We start from the raw sequence: 23,579 nt of genomic DNA, 5'->3' as shown, positions 1-23,579 counted from the left end.
CTCCACCGGATCCATCTAGCCCTCGTGAGTAACCGTCCAGCAGGGACTCACGACATCAGGCTCTCCACGAACTCCTTCCCCGGGAACACACCACCAGATGACTATAGTTCCCACCGGGGATGCCGGATGTGGCGGAACAGCGGCTGACATCACACACTTAGTGTAGAGGTGACAAGCAAGTCACAGAACGAAGCTAGGATATCCACAGCACACCTAGCCCTACGCGTTTCATCAGGCAAGCTGATTTCATCAGGGGATGGTGTAACAGGGGAGTTATCCCTGTTCAGGTAATGTGCCTCTAATCCAGCAGTGTGGTGGTTAACTGCTGGTAGTCAATTAACAAACACCACCTGCCTGATTAGATTGCTTAGAAAAGCCTGTCTTTTGAGACAGGAAGTGAGACTCCTTAGCTCACACCTGAGCTGAACTTGGAGACAGAGCAGAGATTCCTTAGTCCACAACTGGGCTGCACCAAGGAATAACAGATGTCTTGAGCGACAAGCTGACCACAAGACATAGGGGACAAGATTCTAACCTGGAGCCTGACATTTCCTGTGCACACAAGGGTGCGGTTCCAAGAGAGCAGAGAAGCTTCCCCTACAGCAGCCCAGCTAACACATAAGACTTTCATTTATGAGACTTTTTATATCTGTTCATTTAATGCTATATGTTTGGGGCTGGGAGACATGCTTATCTAAACGGAGTTGTGGATTACATAGTATTTCACTAGAAATACTCCCAAGTGAATAGAAGCTTTGTTTACCCCTTGTTTGGATGGTTTCCTGATGTTAAGGAAACAGGCGCAATAAAAGCCTTATTTAATTTCACCATAACCAGTCTCCCTTGCATACCTGTGTGAGCGTCCGCCTACAGATGAGCTCTGGGTATACTATCATAAGTATATACTATACCCATGAGTCCAATTAGCTGTATTAGAAATCGTTAGAAGGTCATGTGTAATCAATTAACTATTAAAAAGTCTAAAAATATTATCTGTGAAATAAACATGAAAATGAAAACATAAACACCAGTAAAATTAATATTGTAACTTAGATGATCACATAATTATATGAAAATGATAATAACAAATAGACTACCAAGTATATATATGGTCTCTGATAGAAAGACCATAAATGTATCCCTAAATCTACATTCTTTCCATATCAAGCAAAGGGAGGATTTATAGAAACATTCTATACATTAGTACTGAAGGATTTTGAGACCCTTTGTCAGAGCATGTCTACATTACAAAAGAGAAATTTACACAAAAATGAATCACAGGCTCTAAAAGAACTAAGTGAACTCAATGGAATTGTAATTAGACAAGCGGATAAGGGAGGAGGAATAGTACTCCAGGATAGGGATGTCTATGTGGCTGAAGCCAATCGTCTGCTGGGGACAGCACTTCATATGTACTTTTGGAACAAGACCCTATGGACACATATCAAAAGGAATTAAAAAGCTTTTTACTAGAGGCACAACACAGGGAGATAATCACAAAATCAGAATTTGAGTTTTTATTCAAACGGTACCCTAGAACACCTGTGTTCTATCACATACCGAAAGTGCATAAAGATGTGGAGCATCCACCAGGGAGACCCATAGTCTCTGGGGTGGAGTCGATGACGTCCAGCGTGTCCCAATATGTAGACTATTTTCTACAGACCTTGGTGGTCAAATTAAGATCATATATTAGGCACACGCTGCATGTCATCGACTCCATCTCAGTGATTCCCACGAAATCCACATATATTTGGGCCACATGTGATGTGACCTCTTTATATACATGCATTAGTCACACTAAAGGAGTAGCAGCAGTAGCACAATTTTGGAGAAGGAAAATCAATGTAGTAATACACAAAGGGATTTCATTTTGAAGTCTATTTTGTTTATCTTAGCGCACAATTATTTTTTATTTGAAAGTGAATATTATCTACAGGTCTGTGGAACGCCCATGGGCACCCGCTTCGCCCCCAGCTATGCTAACCTATACATGGGCCTACGGGAGGATACCCATGTCTGGGGGAATGCTAGGCTGGGGGCGGGTCTGGTGTTCTATGGCCGTTTCATAGACTATCTTTTAATTATTTGGGATGGAGATTTGGAGACACTCACTGACATTTTGTCATCCTTCAATGACAACTAAATGGGTTTACGTTTCACATTTGAAACAGATAAATGTCAAATTAACTTTTTAGATTTGGAAATAATGGCTAACACTGACAATCAGATTATTACAAAAACATTTTTCAAAAAGGTCTCCACAAATGCATATTTGCATCATACAAGCAACCACTATAGAAAATGGTTGGAGATCGTCCCCAAGGGCCAATTTCTCAAAGTCAGGAGAAATTGTTCTCTTGACTCTGACTACTTGGCCCAGGGGGACGCTCTGGTCAATAAATTTGTGGCCAAGGGTTACAACAAACACACTGTTCAGGAGACCTTTAAACAAGTGGGTCAGTTGGATAGACTATCTCTTTTGGAGAAATCCAAAAACAACACACTTTCTAAGAAAAATAATGGACAAACACACAGACATGATCGGGTGAGTTCACCTCTTTTCATCACACAATTTAATTGCGCCTCTCAAAAAATATACTCAATAAGCATTGGGAAATATTGCTTAGCAATCCCATTATAGGAAAAAAATTACCTCCAAGGATACGGTGGTTTTCCAGAAGGCGAGAAATATAAAATCTATTGTGGCACCTAGTAGATTAAAATATAATATTAGTCATAATACTAATATTAAAATAAAAGATGGCAATTTTTTGTGTGAACGTTCGAGATGCCTCACGTGCAAACATTTGAATAAATCCAATACCATTACATCCCATTCAAATGGATCCATACATCAAGTGAAGGGCCATATCAATTGTCTGTCCACCTTTATAATATATGCGATCATGTGTCCCTGTGGGATTCAATATATTCGAAGGACTAAACGGGCCCTGTGCACGCGATTTTTAGAACATTAACGAAATATCATCCATGGATTACAAACGCATAGTCTGTCCAGACATTACAAACTTAAACACAATAAAGACCCATCTTCTTTGGTAGTTATGGGCATTGAGGCAATTAGTTCTACACTTCTGAGTGGAGATAGGCATAAACTATTAAGTTTGAGAGAAACGTACTGGATTTACGAACTAAATACACTTAGTCCAGAAGGCCTAAATGACTGTATTGACATCCGCACTGTTGTCTAATCCCAACTCAAATACCCCTTCTCCCCCTTTCCCTCTCGTTCCCCTTTCCCCATGCTGGTTGAACACGGAGGTCTGGTTTGAACATGCTAGACATGTTCCCTTCGAGTTCGGCCACATGGGGTTTCATCTTATTTAAATTTTATATATACAATTTTCTTTTTCCCTTCGTTCACATCAACACATGTTTATTATATATACACAACATATTATATTATTATATCACTATCACTAATAATCCATTCATATTGATAGGTTTATATATATTTTTAGAGTTAGTTACAACTATTCCATTCTATACTTGTTTGGTAGGTTCACTTCACAATTAATATTTTCCTTTGGGATGGGTGGAGTGTAATTGGCTGTATAGTACAATCTTGCCAGATTTGAGGCACCTAGTGACCTGGGATACATGTCCGGTCTGCATTCTTATCTCTTTTCTCGTAGTACATTAGTAGATGTTCTTTTGAACATAATATATATATTGTCCTGTTTTTCCTCGTTGTCACTTCTGGTCTATCACATTGTTCATATATATAAATATGCTGAATATATATATATTTCTTATAATTTGTCATTAATGTTGTAGGCCATAGGGAATTCCCTTCCATTCGTGGATCTTCATAGGTTTCTCTTATGTACAATTCAATATTAAGTAGGGTTATGTGTCCCCTTTCTCTCCCTTCAATCAATTCAGGGGGGTTATATTTCATTTCATTTTTTCCTGTTCTTTTTCTCTTGAACTTTCTTATCATTTACACATCATGCTTATTATACATCTTTATATCAAAGTCACTAATATATGCATATATCTTTCAGTGAATAATATTATGTTTACTCATATTCAAGTCTATCCTCCTTCAAGCCAATACATTTTCAATAAGTTAATAGATTCTTATGTTCACACAGTTGATTTCAGGTATTTACTTCATATAATTTATGGTCTTTCTACCAGAGACCATATATATATACTTGGTAGTCTATTTGTTATTATCATTTTCATTTTCAATTAATTATGTGATCATCTAAGTTACAATATCAATTTTACTTGTTTTTATGTTTTCATTTTCATGTTTATTTCACAGATAACATTTTTAGACTTTTTAATAGTTGATTGATTACACATGACCTTCTAACGATTTCTAATACAGCTAATTGGACTCATGGGTATATATACTTGTGATAGTATACCCAGAGCCCATCCCCTGATGAAATCAGCTTGTCTGATGAAACGCGTAGGGCTAGGTGTGCTGTGGATATCCTAGCATCGTTCCGTGACCTGCTTGTCACCCCTACACTAAGTGTGTGACGTCAGCCGCCGTTCCGCCACATCCGGCATCACCAGTGGGAACTATAATCATCTGGTGGTGTGTTCCCGGGGAAGGAGTTCGTGGAGAGCCTGATGTCGTGAGTACCTGCTGGACGGTTACTCACGAGGGCTAGATCGGATCCGGTGGAGCTGCAGAGCAGTGGAGCAGAGGAGCGGATGTTTGCTGTAAATTGGAGCATGAGTATAATCTCACAACTGCATTTTTATCTTCTATGTTTGTGAGTTCGATTTATGAGCTTTTTTGGGAAATGAAATTATTTTTGCACAGTAATGCACTAGGATTGGGCGCTTTTTTCTTTTCTTTTTTCTATACATATACATATATAAACCTTTGTATATCAGTATTGCTGACCTGAAGAAGAGAGGAAAACTCTTGAAAGCTTGTCCTATGACATAAATTGTTAGTCCAAATAAAATAGGTATCACCTAATACTGAAAAACGCATTTATTCTGCAATGTATATATATATATATTTATATATATATATATATATATATATATATATATATATATATATATATATATATATATATATATATATATATATATATATATATATATATATATTGTGACAGAAACCAGGGGTTGGTAATAAACTCCATATACAGGGCTCCCAGGATACTGAACAGTTTCTGTCCTGTCTAAGCTGAACAGGGCAGCCTCGTGGTACAGGCACTCCATTCCACAGTTTGTCTGCTGCCTGTTTTCTGTCACCTGTCATGCTGATTAGAGTTCAGGTATATAAGACCTGTTTCCTGTTTCCTCTGGGCCCCGCCCAAGAGCCTGGAAGGCTGCTGAACTGCAGAGGGGTGAGAAAGCCTCTTTCCCAAATCGCTTCATTCATTCTGTTAGTTTGTCTAAAGACTGCAAAGGTACTTATTTTGTTGGTGGAAGTGGACAAGCCACTTCCAACTCTGAGTCAGGGACATCTAAGTTTAAGTTATCGCTCAGACGAGCAGCTTTTTGTTTGGCTTTGTTTTCTGTTTAAACTGTGGCAGTCTCAGTGCCTGGGACTGAATAAACCAGGCATAGCCGGTTTAAAGGAACAGTACGTGACGTCTCATCATTTAACCTACCCTAAAAGACCGTGTTCTAACAGTCCCGGACAGACGGCGGAGCCCCGGAGTAAGCCGTTTGTCACATATGGTGGAGAATGCGGGCAGAACACTAAAAGGTCTGGGGGTTAAAGAACTTTAAAGAAAAAAAAAAAAAAAGGTTTTTTTTTCTCTCTCTCCAAACAAGATGGAAGACGTGGTGAGTGCGCTGGTACGCAATGTCGCTGTCCAGAGAGACGCGAATGAAGCCCTGCAACAGGCGAATGCAAACCAGCAAGAGACAAACCGCTTGCTGAAAGAGGAGCAACAGCGGTTCGCTCAGGGCTTACAGCAGGAACTCGAGATCCTGAGGGAGACTATCAGTAACCTTCCACTGGCAGCGGCAGCCCCAGTTCCGAAAATGACCAGGGCAAGCCACTACCTTCAGAAGATGGGACCCTCGGATGATGTGGAAGCCTATCTTCTCACGTTTGAACGCACGGCACAGAGAGAGGGATGGCCAGAAGCTGAGTGGGCTGGTCTAATCGCACCCTTCCTAAGCGGCGAACCCCAGAAGGCTTACTTTGATCTAGAGCCAGCCGAAGCTAACGTCTATGCCAAATTGAAGTTCGAGATCCTCGCCCGCCTCGGCGTAACCACGGCTGTTCGCGCCCAAAGGTTTCACGCATGGTCCTTCACGATGGATAAAGCCACCCGAAGCCAGATGTATGACCTCATCCACCTCGCCCGGAAGTGGCTACAACCCGAGATCAACTCAGCAAGCCACATCGTGGAACGGTTGGTCATGGACCAGTTCTTGAGGAAACTTCCCTCTGCCTTACGCCATTGGGTCAGTCGGAGTGACCCCCACAATGCGGATGAGCTTGTGGCCCTCGTAGAAAGGTACAATGCAGCAGGAGAGCACCCGCAACCCACAGTCGTGGAGCAACCCCACTACCCGAGGTTCCAGGACTCTTCCAGAGACGGTAAAAGGGTACCGGGGTTAAGGGGAGCTGAAGAGCGGCGACCACCTTCACGCAGCACCAGCAACAGTGGTTCGCACACTAAGGGCAATAGCCAACATGGGGAGCCGGGAAAAGGCTCTAAGTGGGACACAGACTATGTACCTAAATGTGTAAATTGTCATGAGAGGGGCCACACAGCAAAAATCTGCCCACTAAATGAGGAGCCCATGCAATGCAACAGCGTGGAACCTTATTCGCTGTTGTCCCAATGTATGGGCCCTAGCCCAGAGGACCCCTTGAATAACCATCTGTGGGCATTTGTAAAGGTTAATGGTAAGAGGGTTCGGGCACTTCTTGACTCTGGGAGTATGGTCACACTAGTGTCCGAATACCTATTGCCCATTAAGAAGAAACAGGTAAACAGTTCACAAAGAGTGGCAATTTGTTGTATACATGGGGATAATCATGAATATTCCACTGTTGATGTTTTTTTTGAAACAGAATTTGGTTCTTTAGATTTCAAGGTGGGTGTTGTACCCAAACTGGCACATGATGTGTTAATAGGGACCGACTTTCCCCATTTTCTAAAAATGTGGTCCCCAGCTCAGAATAGCGCCCAGAGTTCAATAGCAGACCATAACGAAGTGTTAGAAGAAACAAATCCTTTCCCTTTTTCAGAAATGGAGGTTGACGAGGGCCCAAATAAGAAAGGGGAAAAGGAGGAGTGCTGTGAAATTCCCTTCCCCATCACTACTTTGGTAGGGAATACCCCAAATCAAGATGTTGATCAGGCACTTACCACCCCAGTACAGGATAAGACCCTCGCTGACCTAGAGGTCAGTCCTGGGAGTTTTAAGAAGGCCCAGTGGGAGGACCCCACATTAGCGGTAGCAAGGGGAAATATACGGGACCAGAATAGTACTCATGGCCAACCAGATAGGTCACTTGCTTACCCCTACTTCGAGGTAGAGAACGACCTAGTATATCGGGTTGATAAAAGAAAATCAGTTACAACTAAACAATTGTTGGTACCACGGACATTCCGTAACGTAGTATTACACCTCGCACATAGTCATCCATTGGGGGGACACCTAGGGGTGGAAAAGACAAAAGAAAAGGTTCTCCGAAGCTTTTATTGGCCTGGGGTTCTGGCAGAAATTACAAACTATTGTTCCTCATGCCCAGAATGTCAGATCACCGCCCCGTTCAAAGCATACAGCAGCCCATTGGTACCCCTTCCCATAATAGAGGTACCATTTGACCGGATTGCTATGGATCTAGTAGGACCCCTAATAAAGTCTGCTAGGGGACATCAGCATATATTGGTAATATTAGATTATGCTACCCGATATCCGGAGGCAGTTCCCCTACGTAGCACCTCTGCTAAAAACATAGCAAAAGAGTTAGTACTTCTGTTTTCCCGGGTCGGAATTCCTAAAGAGATCTTATCTGACCAGGGAACACCATTTATGTCCCAAGTAACAAAAGAGCTATGTAAACTCCTAAAAATCAAGCATCTCAGAACCTCAGTCTATCATCCACAAACAGATGGTTTAGTGGAAAGGTTCAATAAAACCTTAAAGAGCATGTTACGCCGGGCGGTCGATAAGGATGGGAAAAACTGGGACTGTTTGTTACCATACCTGTTATTTGCCATTAGGGAAGTTCCCCAGTCATCCACAGGCTTCTCCCCGTTTGAACTATTGTATGGCCGACATCCAAGGGGCTTACTGGATATAGCCAAAGAAACTTGGGAACACGAGGTTACCCCTTACAGAAGTGTAATAGAGCATGTTGCCCAGATGCAGGACCGCATTGCTGCAGTCCTACCCATAGTGAGGGAACACATGGAGAAAGCTCAAGAAGCACAAAGGAATACGTATAATAAGGGTGCTAGGGTCAGAATTTTTTTTCCAGGTGATAGGGTACTAGTTCTGGTTCCCACCGTGGAGAGTAAATTCCTTGCTAAATGGCATGGGCCATATGAGGTCTTGGAAAGAGTGGGAGAAGTAAATTATAGGGTAAGGCAGCCAGGTAGGAGGAAACCTGAGCAAATTTACCATATAAACCTACTCAAGCCCTGGAAAGATAGAGAGGTCTTGTTAACCCTAGTACCCCCAGGTCCGTCAGAGAATCAAGAAACTGACCCAGAGGTTAGCATAGCTGAAACACTGTCCGTGCATCAGAAACGAGAGGTCCAGAGTTTAGTGAGAAGGAACAAAGAAATCTTCTCTACACAGCCAGGTAAAACTAACGTAATTAAACATGACATAGTCTCTGAACCGGGGGTCCGAGTTAACCTTAAACCGTACCGAATCCCAGAGGCCAAGAGAGAGGCTATAAGTTTAGAGGTTAAAAAAATGCTAAAACTAGGCGTAATTGAGGAATCCCAAAGTGGGTGGAACAGCCCTATAGTTTTAGTCCCAAAGCCAGACGGTACAACAAGGTTTTGTAATGACTACCGGAAACTAAATGCGGTGTCAAAATTTGATACTTATCCTATGCCCAGGGTGGATGAACTTGTAGAGAGACTGGGCAAAGCCCGATATCTCACAACCCTAGACCTAACAAAAGGGTACTGGCAGGTTCCCCTCACAGAAAGGGCAAAAGAAAAAACAGCCTTCTCAACCCCAGACGGCCTCTTTCAATATAAGGTGCTGCCTTTTGGCTTACATGGAGCTCCCGCCACATTCCAAAGAATGATGGATAAAATTTTAAAACCACATGTTCGGTACGCTGCCGCCTACCTGGATGATGTGGTAATCCATAGTGAAGATTGTCAGTCCCACCTTCCAAAGGTCCAAGCTGTGCTCGACGCAGTTCGGTCTGCTGGACTAACTGCTAACCCCACTAAATGCACTATTGGTCTGGAGGAGGCCAAGTATCTGGGGTATTCTATTGGTAGAGGGTTACTCAAACCACAAACACTCAAAGTAGAGGCGATACAAAATTGGCCAAGGCCAGTCACAAAAAAACAAGTAAGGACCTTTTTGGGGTTAATTGGCTACTATAGGAGGTTTATTCCCAATTTTGCAACTAAGGCAACCCCACTAACCGACCTCACAAAAGCAAGAGGACCGCTAATGGTAAAGTGGTCCCCCGAAGCCGAACAGGCCTTTAGAAGCCTGAAAGAAGCTCTCTGTGCCCAACCAGTGTTGGTCACACCTGACTTCTCCAAAGAGTTCGTAGTCCAAACCGACGCATCTGAGGTAGGGCTGGGGGCGGTACTCTCCCAGGAGTCTCAAGGGGAGGAGCACCCCATCCTTTATTTAAGTAGGAAACTAAATCCCCAGGAGAAAAATTACTCCATAGTCGAGAAAGAGTGTCTCGCAATAAAGTGGGCTGTAGAGACACTCAAGTATTATCTGTTGGGGAGAAAGTTCCGATTGGTCACAGATCATGCACCCCTTACCTGGATGTGTCAAAATAGGGAGAAGAACGCTAGGGTGACCAGGTGGTTCCTAAGCCTACAGCCCTTTAAATTTTCTGTGGAACACAGGTCGGGGCACAAACATGGCAATGCCGACGGGTTGTCAAGGATGCACTCCCTAATATCCATGGTCGCTCACCCCTCGAGGTCTGAGCTGGGGGGGAGGATATGTGACAGAAACCAGGGGTTGGTAATAAACTCCATATACAGGGCTCCCAGGATACTGAACAGTTTCTGTCCTGTCTAAGCTGAACAGGGCAGCCTCGTGGTACAGGCACTCCATTCCACAGTTTGTCTGCTGCCTGTTTTCTGTCACCTGTCATGCTGATTAGAGTTCAGGTATATAAGACCTGTTTCCTGTTTCCTCTGGGCCCCGCCCAAGAGCCTGGAAGGCTGCTGAACTGCAGAGGGGTGAGAAAGCCTCTTTCCCAAATCGCTTCATTCATTCTGTTAGTTTGTCTAAAGACTGCAAAGGTACTTATTTTGTTGGTGGAAGTGGACAAGCCACTTCCAACTCTGAGTCAGGGACATCTAAGTTTAAGTTATCGCTCAGACGAGCAGCTTTTTGTTTGGCTTTGTTTTCTGTTTAAACTGTGGCAGTCTCAGTGCCTGGGACTGAATAAACCAGGCATAGCCGGTTTAAAGGAACAGTACGTGACGTCTCATCATTTAACCTACCCTAAAAGACCGTGTTCTAACAGTCCCGGACAGACGGCGGAGCCCCGGAGTAAGCCGTTTGTCACAATATATATATATATATATATATATATATATATATATGTGTGTGTGTCTGTGTTTTCTAGATAGTTTTGTGAATCTTCAATTCTTCACGTCTCTGATTTTACTAGCTCAAGCTCGACCTCTTTATTTGCAGTAGCAAAACTTTATTTCAGTCGAATATGAATGTTTTAATGAAGTAAAAGGGCAAATCTACATTTCTCGGAGTATTAATCTGAATGCTGAATTTGAATTCTCTCTCTCTTTTCCTACATGTTTTGGTTTAATGAAATTTGGAGAAAACTAAACTGAGTATTGAGCATTTATATGAAGGCAAAATTTTTTATTTTTTCTGTATTTTACTCCTTGACCCCATGAAAATTATCATCATAATTACATGTGCTATATTGGCATGGATTAACGTCAAAAAGACAGGGTGTATAAAAAACGAAGTCCCTTACACAGTGCACAGCTACTAATCAGCCAAGATTATTCCTACTAATATAGCAGTAAATCGTCAAATGCCCTAAAGTAGATGTAATTATGGTGGTCGGTGTAGTATGATCAAGAGATATGCTCATAAAATAAATTACATTAAGTAGCTCATAGAATAATTACACAGTCGTTTTAATTATAAAGTGAACAAATTTTATATATATATATATATATATATATATATATATATATATATATATATATATAAACCATAATACTGAGTTAAGTTATGGTGAGTAAAAAAAGTGACAAAAACCCTCCACAGGAAAGCAAATATGCAAATATAACTGTATGCTCATCTGCATGTCTTAGGCAGGTCTGCAACCCCGCCTTTCCCCATTATCACCCAGCATACAGCACTTCCACTGCAGCAAGGGATTCTGGGAAATGGCATGCAAATGAGCACACAGTGTCACTTTTTGCCTCAATAACCATTTTTAACATGGTTCCCTATAGGCTTAAGCTTGCTGCATGGTCACAGCTTTGAGCACAGCCAGGGTTAAGGTGCATACCCAGGTTTTCTGGGTATGCACCTTAACCCTGGCTGTGCTCAAAGCTGTGACCATGCAGCAAGCTTAAGCCTATAGGGAACCATGTTAAAAATGGTTATTGAGGCAAAAAGTGACACTGTGTGCTCATTTGCATGCCATTTCCCAGAATCCCTTGCTGCAGTGGAAGTGCTGTATGCTGGGTGATAATGGGGAAAGGCGGGGTTGCAGACCAGCCTAAGACATGCAGATGAGCATACAGTTATATTTGCATATATATATATATATATATATATATATATATATATATATATATATATATATATATATATATATATATATATATACACATATACATATATATATACACATATACATACACATACAGTGAATAGATGATAAAATTAGTAAATAAGAACCTTTTAGAAAGTCTATCCAAGAGACAGAACTGCCACTAGTAGCGCTAGGATTAATCCTGAGTCCACAACGCTCAAGGGAACATGCTTCAGCCTGACTTTGGCTGTTAATTTGCAATTATTAACAAACTACAAATAACTATTTATCTATGGGCAGGGATTGCTTGTACTTCTGCCCTCTTTACAAAAGGAAGAGACGGAGCTGTCTGGGTACATAGTTGATATCATCCTGTTAGTTAGACAAGTGGATTATATGGATTACACTGTATCTATCCTAAAAGTGCTCTGTACTGTCCATAGTCCCATTGTGAACATAATCATCAAGCGAGTTCAAACTCTACCAGCGCTGCTAGTTAAAGGGCTGTCTCTTCAGTAAGTTTCCCTTCTTGTGATATCTCTGGCCCACTGTCATTTTAATTTGTTCACACTTGTGATTGTCAGATTTTTGTTTGGTTTCGAACCCATTCATTCTTTTTCCTTTCTCTTCGAGTAATACCCAGCATGCATTGCTCCATACTTCTAAATTGCCTGAAACTTTTGAATTATCTTCGCATCTAGGGCCCAAGTTTCATATCCATACGTGAGCACAGGCAGAATACACTGGTCAAAAACTTTCCTCTTGAGACACAGTGGACGGTTCCCTTGAAATATTGTCTTGTTTCTTCCAATTGCTCTCCATCCCATCTTCATTCTATTGATTTCATCCATTGTTACTTGCTTGCCAAGGTAGACATAGTCTTCAACTGTTTTTGTTATCTATTTATTTTGAACCTCTTTTCTGGTTGGTTCTAAATGACCAACTAGATGCTGTACTCACTGATTGGCTGGCTTTGCCAGCCAATCAGTTATAAGGTTTGAAAATATATCTAGTTCTATTCTATTTATTTCGAGCTTTGCCAAAATGACACATCTCTTTGATCTTGCTGAGATTCATTCTTACTTGTTTCGGCGAGTTCTCTGATTTGTTGCGGGAGGTCTTTTGGACTTTTGTCAAAAATAACAATGTAATCTGCAAATCATACTGTAGTTGACTCGTATTCACCATTGATTTTGATTCCTTTTTTCTCCTAATTCAATGCCTTGAATAATTATTTGTGTTGCTGTGAAAAGCTTTGGTGACATGGCGTCTCCCTGTCCCACTCTTGCTTGTATTTTTATGGTATCTAAGGCCATGCTTATACCAAATGTGGCCGGACGTGCAACGCCAAAACAAATGCATGTTTTCCTCTGAACGCGCACTAAGTGCGCGCAACCGCACGTGCGAACGAGGCGGCCAAGCGTGTGATTTTAGTGTAGATCTCAGGAATTGATTTTCCCCAGCGACGGCCGCGTCACACGAGCGGTTCAGCCAATGAGGGCGAACCCCTCACGTGACGTCATGGACACGCCTCCGGCATGCCTCCCTGTCGCCTCTTGGTGCCTCCTACATACAGTGCAGGTTTTGGGCGTGCGCATCACCCTGAGGCAGCGCGCATGCCCTGCCGGATCGGGCATAATCGCAGCCTAAGGGTTGATCTGGCAATCTCGTAAATGTTCCTTATAATATCAATGTACGTGTCTTCAACACTTTGTCTTCTTAATGTATTTAAAACCGCTAAGGTGTAGACAGAAGCAAATGCTCTTTTTGTAATCTACAAATCCTAAACTGAGTGGTAGATTGTATGTATTACTTCGGGAAATCACTTCTTGGATGTGGTCAATTGTAATTGTTTATTGAAGTGTCCCCATGCATTTCAAGCAACCTAAAGTGTATTTTCAGCTCTAAATTCTCTGCTGTAATTCTTGACGTTTTTGATGTTGATTGTTTTCGTCTTCTTTTTAATCATTTTTTCTTCTTTCCATTTTTGCATTCAGATGTAATTTGCAGGGAACCAATCAGCGATCCCACCTTGTGTCAAACCAGTTAAGAACTGTGCAGTTTTCAATCACGTTTTTCTTGTTAGCTAGGATATAGTCAATTTCATTTTTTCTTCCACTGGGTTCACGTCGTGTCCATGTTGTATTTGGATTCTTCTTGAAGAATTAATTAACAATGTAGACGTTTTCACATTCTGCAAACTCCACCAATCAGACTTCCTGTTTCCATAACCACACTTACTAACTGATGCTTCATCTTTCTGCTCGGCCACAATCTTTGCATTTAAATTTGTATATATTAGATTGATTTATTTATAGAAGACAAATACACAATTGCTGCGCTTCTCCCAAATTGCCTCGCAATTTATTAGTGAGATTGATACATTTTGAACCGAAGTCTAATAACAAAGGAGTTATTTAGTTGCATCTTTTCATAAAAGAATTATTTAAGCCTGCTTAACCGCGTCAAGGAAAACTCTATTAATAGCTGGTACCTATATACTAACTGAATACAATTTCTTATTGTATTGTAATAAGAAATTGCAAAGTTGCAGCGTCTATCAGCTGTTGGGATTATTGGACTTTGTTTGGGCATGGGAAGGGAGGTCGGACAGTCTATCGCTTTCATATGAGAGCAACAGGGGCTGATATTTGCATCCACGTAGCTCCCGATTTGTAGCGGTACACTCTGGAATAACCATCAGTTACCTGAAGGCTGTCTGTTACCCTAAAACCAGTCTTGTCTGTTCACTGAATGACAATGTTGTGATTTTGTTCCACACCCTGGAACAGCCTGGGATCCCCGAGACATACTTATCCACTGCCAGTTTTGATCTTACTTGTCGTAAGTGAACATGTGTCTGCAGCAATTGTTATTAAAATGTGTAACAGTATTATGCTATGGAGTGTGCGCTTCTCTTTTTTTGTAGTGTGTGTATATTCACGGTAGGGTGCATGCAGTGGGTCCAGGATCACCATCCAGCATCCGGAAATCCAGACAAAACAGAACAAAGTCCGCAGCAGTTGCTAGATTATAGAAAAAAATAACAATTTATTCCATCAAATTTAACAAACACATATAATGGGCGACATTTCAGACACTCAAGTCCTTTGTCAAGCTCCTATTCACACGCTGTCAGCCTCCCGCAGTTCCCCATGTCCTCCGAATCTCCAGGGAGTCGCGATCCCTCTCTGCACTCAGAGATCAGTAACGACAGCTAACTCCGCCCCCCTTCACTGCCGACAGTGTCTGGTAACCAATATGGTAACCAATCATATGGTAACCAACCAAGAGTCGGTGCCGGAGTAGGACGTGTGTGAATACAGCAAAGGTAAGCAACACATTGATTGGCTTTTATTTACGGTAATTGTGTGTTTTTTTTTTAGGTTGCCCACTGACTGGCAAGGTGCTTATCTGTGCCCTTTTCTGGGTATAGATAAGCACAATGACAATCAATGCATTTTTTGGCAAGCGCTTTCTATTTCATTGTTATGCATTGTATTTTTTGAAAAATTTTCTTAGATTGCCAATTCATTGCCATTGTGGCAATCCATGCGCATATTGCAATAGGGAAGATGTTTCTGTGTGTGTATAGTTGAGTTGGAAATGTTGCATGCTTAGCGTAACATGCGACACATATGTTGTGGGAGATTTACCCAGGTTTGGCCTGCCTACCACCTCTCTCAAGAGGGTACGTGTAACGCTCATGCTGCCTGCAAACCTGACAAGACCCCGGTACTCAGGTGGGAAGGAGAGATACCACACACCCACAGCAGTGGGGGCGTGCCCGGAGTGTGGTATTGAGCGTAGCCGGAACTGGGCAGAGAGAAGGGTAGTCGGGTACTTGCCGGATCCTGGGTTAAAGAAGGTAGAGTATTTGTGTCCACAAGCCAATGGTCTGGGAGAGGAGAGAGCCGCGTAGTCAGGGTCCGTTAGTCGAGTCCAGGGGGTATAGAGGTAAGCGGGGTAGCCAAAGTCGAGATCCTGGGGAGGTACGGAGACAGACCGGTCAGGAATGTGGAGACTGAAAAGACAAGATCAAGAACAAAGCACAAGGCCAGACAGCACTGAGCTACCAAGGATTATGCTGAGCGCTGACTGAGCGTGGGGGCAGGAACTAAATACTAAGCAAGGACCTATGGGAGAGGGGAGGAGCGGAGGCGTGTCCCCAGCGAGACAGGGATAGGAGCAGGGGCCAGGGGGGAAGATCAGGAGCGGGTGTGCTGCTGGGGTGCGTGGTGTGACGTCCCGTGATGGCTGGGACCAACAGAGGCAGACAGCGTACAGGAGCCGCGGGTCCGCGCGCGCCACGTAATGCCAGCGGGCTGGCACGCGCAGCCCCGGAGGAACCCGGAAGCTGCGACAGACGTGGCCGTGCGAGCAGCAGACGGACGGGGAGCCGAGGCAGCGGCGGCTGCGGCCCGTGAGGTGAGCGAGGGGGAACACGTTGTGTGGAACGTGTCCCACGATTCCTCACAGTAAGAAAGAAAACTTTGCAAAACATTTGCGCCCATTGCGAATAAGGTATTTTAGCGGTAGCTCATTGTAATAACTACGCCCACAAGTCGGTCTTCTTTGCTGAATTTAAATACGGTGATACCATCACTGTTTCTAGGTGCTGGAATAGAGCAGCTATGGGACTTTTCCAGCGTACATGGAGTTAATTTCCCCTGAATAAGCTACCCTCAGGTGCAACTGATCAGCCTGGTCTGAAGGAACAAGGAAGTGTTTTAAGGCAGACACAGGAAGCTGCCATACAGAGTGAGAGAGACTGTTTTCCTCAGAGAAGGGGGGAGATAGAAAGTGCTCCCCAGCAAAAGAAGAGGCTGGCACAGTTCCTTAGACCCGCTGGACGGTGGTCGCGGAGTCTGCTGGGACTGCCTGGGTTGTTAATCCCAGGAAGAAGGAAGGATGAAAGACCGTGCTGAAGCAGGGATGTCCTGTCCTAACATTAGACTTACGGAGGAGAAATTCTCTGAGCTCTCGTGGGGCCGAGTTCCCCTTGGAAGGAAGGACGCGAAACCGTACTGAAGCGGGGACGTCTGCTCCTAAGGAGTAACAGATAAGTGAAACCCTTTATTGCTGTGTACAGAGACTTGATATGTGTTCAGCTATAATAGTACCTGTTTGGGGTGGTAACCAGCTTAGCTGTCCATCCAGGCAGTAAGGGTTGAAGCCGAACGTGTAGTTAATCTCCTAAAAGGAGTAGGAGTTTGTTTTATGATTTTGTGTTAACTTAAAGGGACGGTGGTCCTGTTAGTATATTATTTATCCCTGTAAATAAACCCCATATAGAGAAATAATAATTTTCCTTCCTTAATCTGGGACTAAAAGATGCTACAACGTGGTGTGGGCATCACCATACCTAGAACATACCTCCAGCGCTGATTGTCACTGACGCCTACTACTGTACGTTGTTAAATCCTGTGCAGCATGAAACGGAGGCAATCAGAGGCTGCTTGGGGAATCTGCAGGTCTCTTTAAAGGTTAATCAAATACTCCCTGTTTGTAAGATTGAGAATATATATAGTCAATGCTATATTAGTCATACATTTTATTATTAATAGCCACACACATACCCCTGATGGAAGCATAGTGATTGAATTGTTTGGTCTCCCTCATTGAAATACCTTGCAGTTGGTCACAATGGTACAGTGCCATAAAACGTAGTCACACTGTGCTCTGTACTGGAGGAGAGCACTTTTATAAGAGTAAAAATAGGGACATCTGTATGGAAACTGTTGCTACGACATTTATTTGTCCGCAAAATTACAGAGTAAAGAATGGCTTTTTTTCCCCCATTAATATGGCCCAATGTGTGTTACCCCTTATTAAATGTGGCACTTTATTTCCTTGTGTGTCAGCCACCATTATAAGGTTGAGCGTTTCATGGGGTCAAAAAATTCTGCCTGCAAATATTCTGTATACAAGACTATAAGTCAACATTTGTAAATATATATATATATATATATATATATATATATATATATATATATATATATATATATATATATATATATATATATATATATATAAATATATACTGTATATATATATATATATATATAGATATATAATCAAAAAATAAATAGATGATTCCGTTCTGTGGCTAACGAAATGCTTTTATTTGTGCCGGCTTTCGAGATACACTGATCTCTTCTTCCGGCGATGTTACAATGAATGACATCGCCGGAAGAAGAGATCAGTGTATCTCGAAAGCCGGCACAAATAAAAGCATTTCGTTAGCCACAGAACGGTATCATCTATTTATTTTTTGATTATTGAAGCTCGGCTAACACGGTACTGATACCTCTACATGTATATAAATGTATATATATATATATATATATATATATATATATATATATATATATATATATAAATAAAGCAGTCAGCACTCTAATATAAAGCAAAAGGCAGTTGCTAGTTCCATAGGAATCCACAAATCATACGAACCAGCCCAAAGACCAGTAAAGAGACAGCAACCAGCGAGGTGTAATCCAAAATAATCTGTATTGAAATGAACAGATACACGAAAGCCAACGTTTCGGTCTCTCAGGGAGACCTTCCTCAGGGCCGTGCACGTGCACGGCCCTGAGGAAGGTCTCCCTGAGAGACCGAAACGTTGGCTTTCGTGTATCTGTTCATTTCAATACAGATTATTTTGGATTACACCTCGCTGGTTGCTGTCTCTTTACTAGTCTTTGGGCTGGTTCGTATATATATATAGATAGATAGATAGATAGATAGATAGATAGATAGAATATTCCTACAAATGTTGACATAGTCTTGTATACAGAATCTTTTGGAAACGATTTAGGTCATTGGTGATGAATATATATATATATATATATATATATATATATATATATATATATATATATATATATATATATATATATATATTATATATATATTTTAAAAAAACTCCACACCAATGACCTAAATAGTTTCATACACGCAATTCTGGGCTCAATATATTACTATGCAAGATGCATGGGAAGAAGACAAAGATAAAAGGTGCAGAATGAGAGGCACACTGGAAATTATTACAAGCACCTGCATTAAAACGTCTAGCTGCTAGATCAGTTATGACTCAGCCATCTGTGCTGAAGCAGGGATATCCTGAAAACCTGTTGGTGGTCCTTGAGGACTGGAGTTGGCCACCCCTGCACTAGATTAACCAAATAGTCGTGAAGGGGATAAACAGGTATATGTACTAGTGTACTTGCTTAAAGCTGCAGTTCAGTCTTTTTTTTTTTTTTTTTTTTTTACTTCAATAGTTTCATGTGTGCAATCTCTAATTACCTAAAGAACTGTATAGCTGCAGGTCAATTTGTTCTCCATGTATTGATCGGCGAAATTTGGTGACATAATTAATGAAGGGATCTGTTTATATTCTGCTTGTCTGTCAGTGGAAGCTCATGAATATTCATGAGCACTCCTGCACTGACATGTGCTAGAGGGAGGGCAGGGCTGACAAAGGGGTGTGCCAGAGCTTGTGACAGGACATGAAGGAGCAGTGCCTTAGCAAATGGCTGTTAAAATAGAATACAAGAAAATTGGTCTTTCAAAGTTGTTTTTTTAAAAACAGAAAATGCTAAAAGTATTTTTTCTTACTACAGAACTGATTTATTAAAAAAAAACACACATGCAGGATATTGCCTGAACTGCAGCTTTAAGCTGTGCTGTTTGCATATACAGTAACCCCCCATATTTGGAGATTACCCCTATCTGAATATTTATTTAGCTACAACCTTGATTTGGGATTTCGGGAAGCAATGCGTTGCTACTGTAGCTCCTCTGGCAGCTAAGGGGTTATTCTTTTCTCAGCTGATGTGGAGGTGTTGCAGATGAATGGAAAATGTACCTATATTTTCACATATGGAGTTGCAGACATTGAGTGGCAGTAAGAGATGCACATTAGCATGTCATCAGACAGGCTTTCTTGTGGGCCAGCAGTTACGTCTAATCTAGGGTTGCATGCAATTGGTTGCTAAGGAATTTCTTCTCAACTTCAAAGCTTTGCTTGCAACTTTGCACTTTCAACTGTGGCTAACAATTAGCTGTCTGCATGGGCCCTTTTTTAACCAAATTATTACATGGAGGTGCAGCGTAGTTGTACATTTTAGGATGGTTATATTGACATGTGAATAATGCCGTGAGCAGCTGAGTCACCTTTTATTTTTCAGGATCAAAAAATAATAATAATTCATTTTAATGCTGCAGATCGAGCAATATCCTATATGTGTGGTTTATTTTTTTTTTTAATAAATCAGTTCTGTCCTATGAGAAAATACTTGTAGCATTTTGTTTTAACTCTGAATGACATTTTTAATGTATTATAATGAAACAAGCATTTTTTTGTGTCTATAGCAACCATTTACAAAGTCACATCCCCTTCCTCTTCTGAAACTGGCTCTGCCACATCCGTTTTTGAGCCCTGCCCTCTCTCTAGCAGTGAACCAATTGTATCTAGTGACTGCCTGGTCACATGATCTACCCCACAGAACATTGCATCTTTGGTCCTCTTCTGCTGCACTGACAGCCATTTAGTGAACCCCCAAGCCGAATCTTCGCTGATTGATCACAGGAGGACGGATCTATCTGCAACTTAGCTAATTACTTATCATTGTGTGGATTGTATTGATGCACATGTTGAAGGGGGAAAATGTACGTGAAAAAAACAGTAGCTTGGACTTTTGCTTTAAGAGATTCCTGAACAAAAATGGCCAATTCAAAATGTGTAACCGTATTGTAAATGGATAGTACGGAAGGATAAGTGGAGTCCGCTGGGTTATGGACAGTGGTTGATAAGTGATATGTTTTCTATTTTTAAACCCAGATTATTACTATGCACACAGCTCAGAACTCAAACCCACCACATCATACATTGTGACCTCATGTGTAGAACAAAAGACAAAAAGCCCCAGTGCTACATCCAACATGACACATTATATAGTTAAATACTTATCTGTATATCTTATCATAAGCCGGGGTCATATAGTTCAGGTGTTTGGCCAAAATATTTAAGCCTACAGCCACGTCACGGTATGGCCCATATACAGGTCCTAACACTGCTGCACCTGCAAAAAGCTCTCATACCCTCTCTAATGGAGGGAGAGCGGTCTTAATAGACTGGTCATTTACAGGTGCTAAGCAAGAACTGCCATTTAAAAGGTGGGATGGGCGAGCTTCAAACCGGAGAGGAGGGGTCACAAACCTCCAAATTGAGGACAGCCCCTGTGAGCTCAGAACGTAAATCCATCACATCCTATATAATTGTGTCAAAAGGAGTGCTACTGGGATTGTGACCTCATGTATATAACAAAAGACGAAAAGGCCCAGTATGTTACCCTCCCTGCCTGGCTTCTAAGGAGATTACATCGGTGTATAATATTTGGCTACTGAGCATAGGTTACCTTGACTCTGGGTGCTGTATTCAGGCGACTGGGTAACGAGGTAACAAGGGTGCAAATGATGTGTTCCAGGAGCTTCTGTAGTAAAACATTAGTCTTTATTCATGTCCCCAGGTACTGGGACATATCACACATGTAGCCATGCTGTAAAATGGACTGCAGTCATCTCTCCTGCTGACAGTTTGGGCCTGGTAATTTATGGGCATGCCAGCAGTAATTATGGAGGTTTGCCCTCACACCCCGGTGAGGTGCCCTATGTATGGATGGGAGTGGCCACATACTCTGAATCCATAATTAGTGATGTCAGAGTTGTGCCTGCCCCCAGAGGATACATAAGGCACAGCACTGCCTAAAGTTAGGAGTTTAGTAGAGTTGAGTAGAGTTGGTTGTAGATGTTGAAGCAAGGAGCAAGTCTGAGTACAGACTTGGGAGGAGGAAGCTCACTAGACTGTGACCAGGGACCTGGCACAAGGAATATCTCCCTGAGGGGAGATAGGGAATCCACCATATTGGGAATATATACCTTTCAGAGGGCAGTGCAGTGAGCATGAGCGGCTGAGTACAACCACTGTGAGGGGCAGCTGGCCCACCTCACTGCAATAAAGATGATCTTGTTAAATCATACCCTCGTGTGTAAGTGTGGAGTGATTACACAGAGGAGTGCACCACAGAGGAGTGCCTCACCAGGACCATCCACAAGCGGACGCTGGGATCCTGATGAGGTGGAGGCACTGCACTGGATATAGGTAGGACTCAAGCACACTACCTCAGCTGCCTGTCTGGGTTGGCAATCCCCACACAACATCATGCGGGAGACTCAGGAGTCCTGTTGCCAACAGGTGCACCACCAGACACTACACTATAATGGGGGCTGGTTAGACCACAGGGGCCAATATGAGATTGGGTGGGTCAGGCCAGGTCAGAAAACCCGCTACACACACATACAACATTGTACTATTCTTTCATGGTTATTCATGAATACTGTGCCTCCTTAAGTGCCCACTCTTAACACTCAGAGGGAGGTATATCTACTTAGTTACAAAGCAAATAAGGTTGATTAAAGATATACATCCATCAATTTCAACCTATGCTAATTTAGACTACAGATACTTATCCTATATCCGCACTTACAGTATATTGATCCAGAGGAAGGCAAACAAAAAAAACCCAGTAAAATATCATCTAATGATATTTCATAAGGGGAAAAATAAATTCCTTCTTGACTCAAAATTTTGGCTCAGATTACTTCCTTTATCAAGATCCTTCCCATGTTTACTTATTTGGTATATCCCTGTACACCTTTCCTTTCTAAAAATATGTCCAACCTTTTTTTGAAGATATCTATTATATCTGCCATCACAGTCTCCATGGGTAATGAATTCACATTGGTACTGCCGTTACTGTAAAGAACCCTTTCCTTTGTTGCTGGAGAATTCTCCTTTCCTCCAACCTTAAGGAATGACCATGTGTCGCTTGTACTGCACTTGGGATGAATAGTTCTTTTGAAAGCTCCTCGTATTGTCCCTAAATATATATTTGTATATAGTTATCATATTTCCTCTTAGATGCCTCTTTTCTAATGTAAAAAAATCTAATTTAGCTAGACTCTCCTCATAAATCAGATTAGCCATCCCCTTTATTAATTTGGTGGCTCTTCTCTGCACTTTCTCTAGTTCCAAAGACCTTTGCCGCAATGTACAATGCACAGGAGGGGAGCATATTTACTTGTATGATAGAGAAGTGCTAGAACAATTATAATGTACTAATGAAGAAGAGACACGGGGTTTCAAAAAGCTACACTAGCACACTATCATTTATTCTATGATGAATGGTCATTTGGTCAACCAAAAAATATCACAACCTGCAATGTATTCCAGCAATGCATGAAATAATTAAAGTGAAAATCAAACAGTAATGCAATAGTGTGCTCAGCGAAGCAAAATAAGTACAGTTTCTTACATCGGGTGCAGAATGTTAGACCTAACCCAATACAGGTCAGGTGGATTTTTGGTGGAAACGAAAGGAAAAAACGTTGATGCAGAATGAGGTGCAGAATGTGATACATCTCTTTACAATATGTACACCATGTAGCTCCCCCAAATCTGATACTCCCCAAGTCGCACCTGGACAAAACTGGAGCAACGTACTTTGGCACATTGACACAGTAATTAAACCCCCTTATAAAGGTATTAGGTTAGAAAAAAAAACTCTACTCC

The sequence above is a fragment of the Ascaphus truei genome, chromosome 18 (genome assembly GCF_040206685.1).
Source record: "Ascaphus truei isolate aAscTru1 chromosome 18, aAscTru1.hap1, whole genome shotgun sequence".
NCBI classification, from domain to species: domain Eukaryota; kingdom Metazoa; phylum Chordata; class Amphibia; order Anura; family Ascaphidae; genus Ascaphus; species Ascaphus truei.
This window is presented reverse-complemented; position numbering follows the sequence as displayed.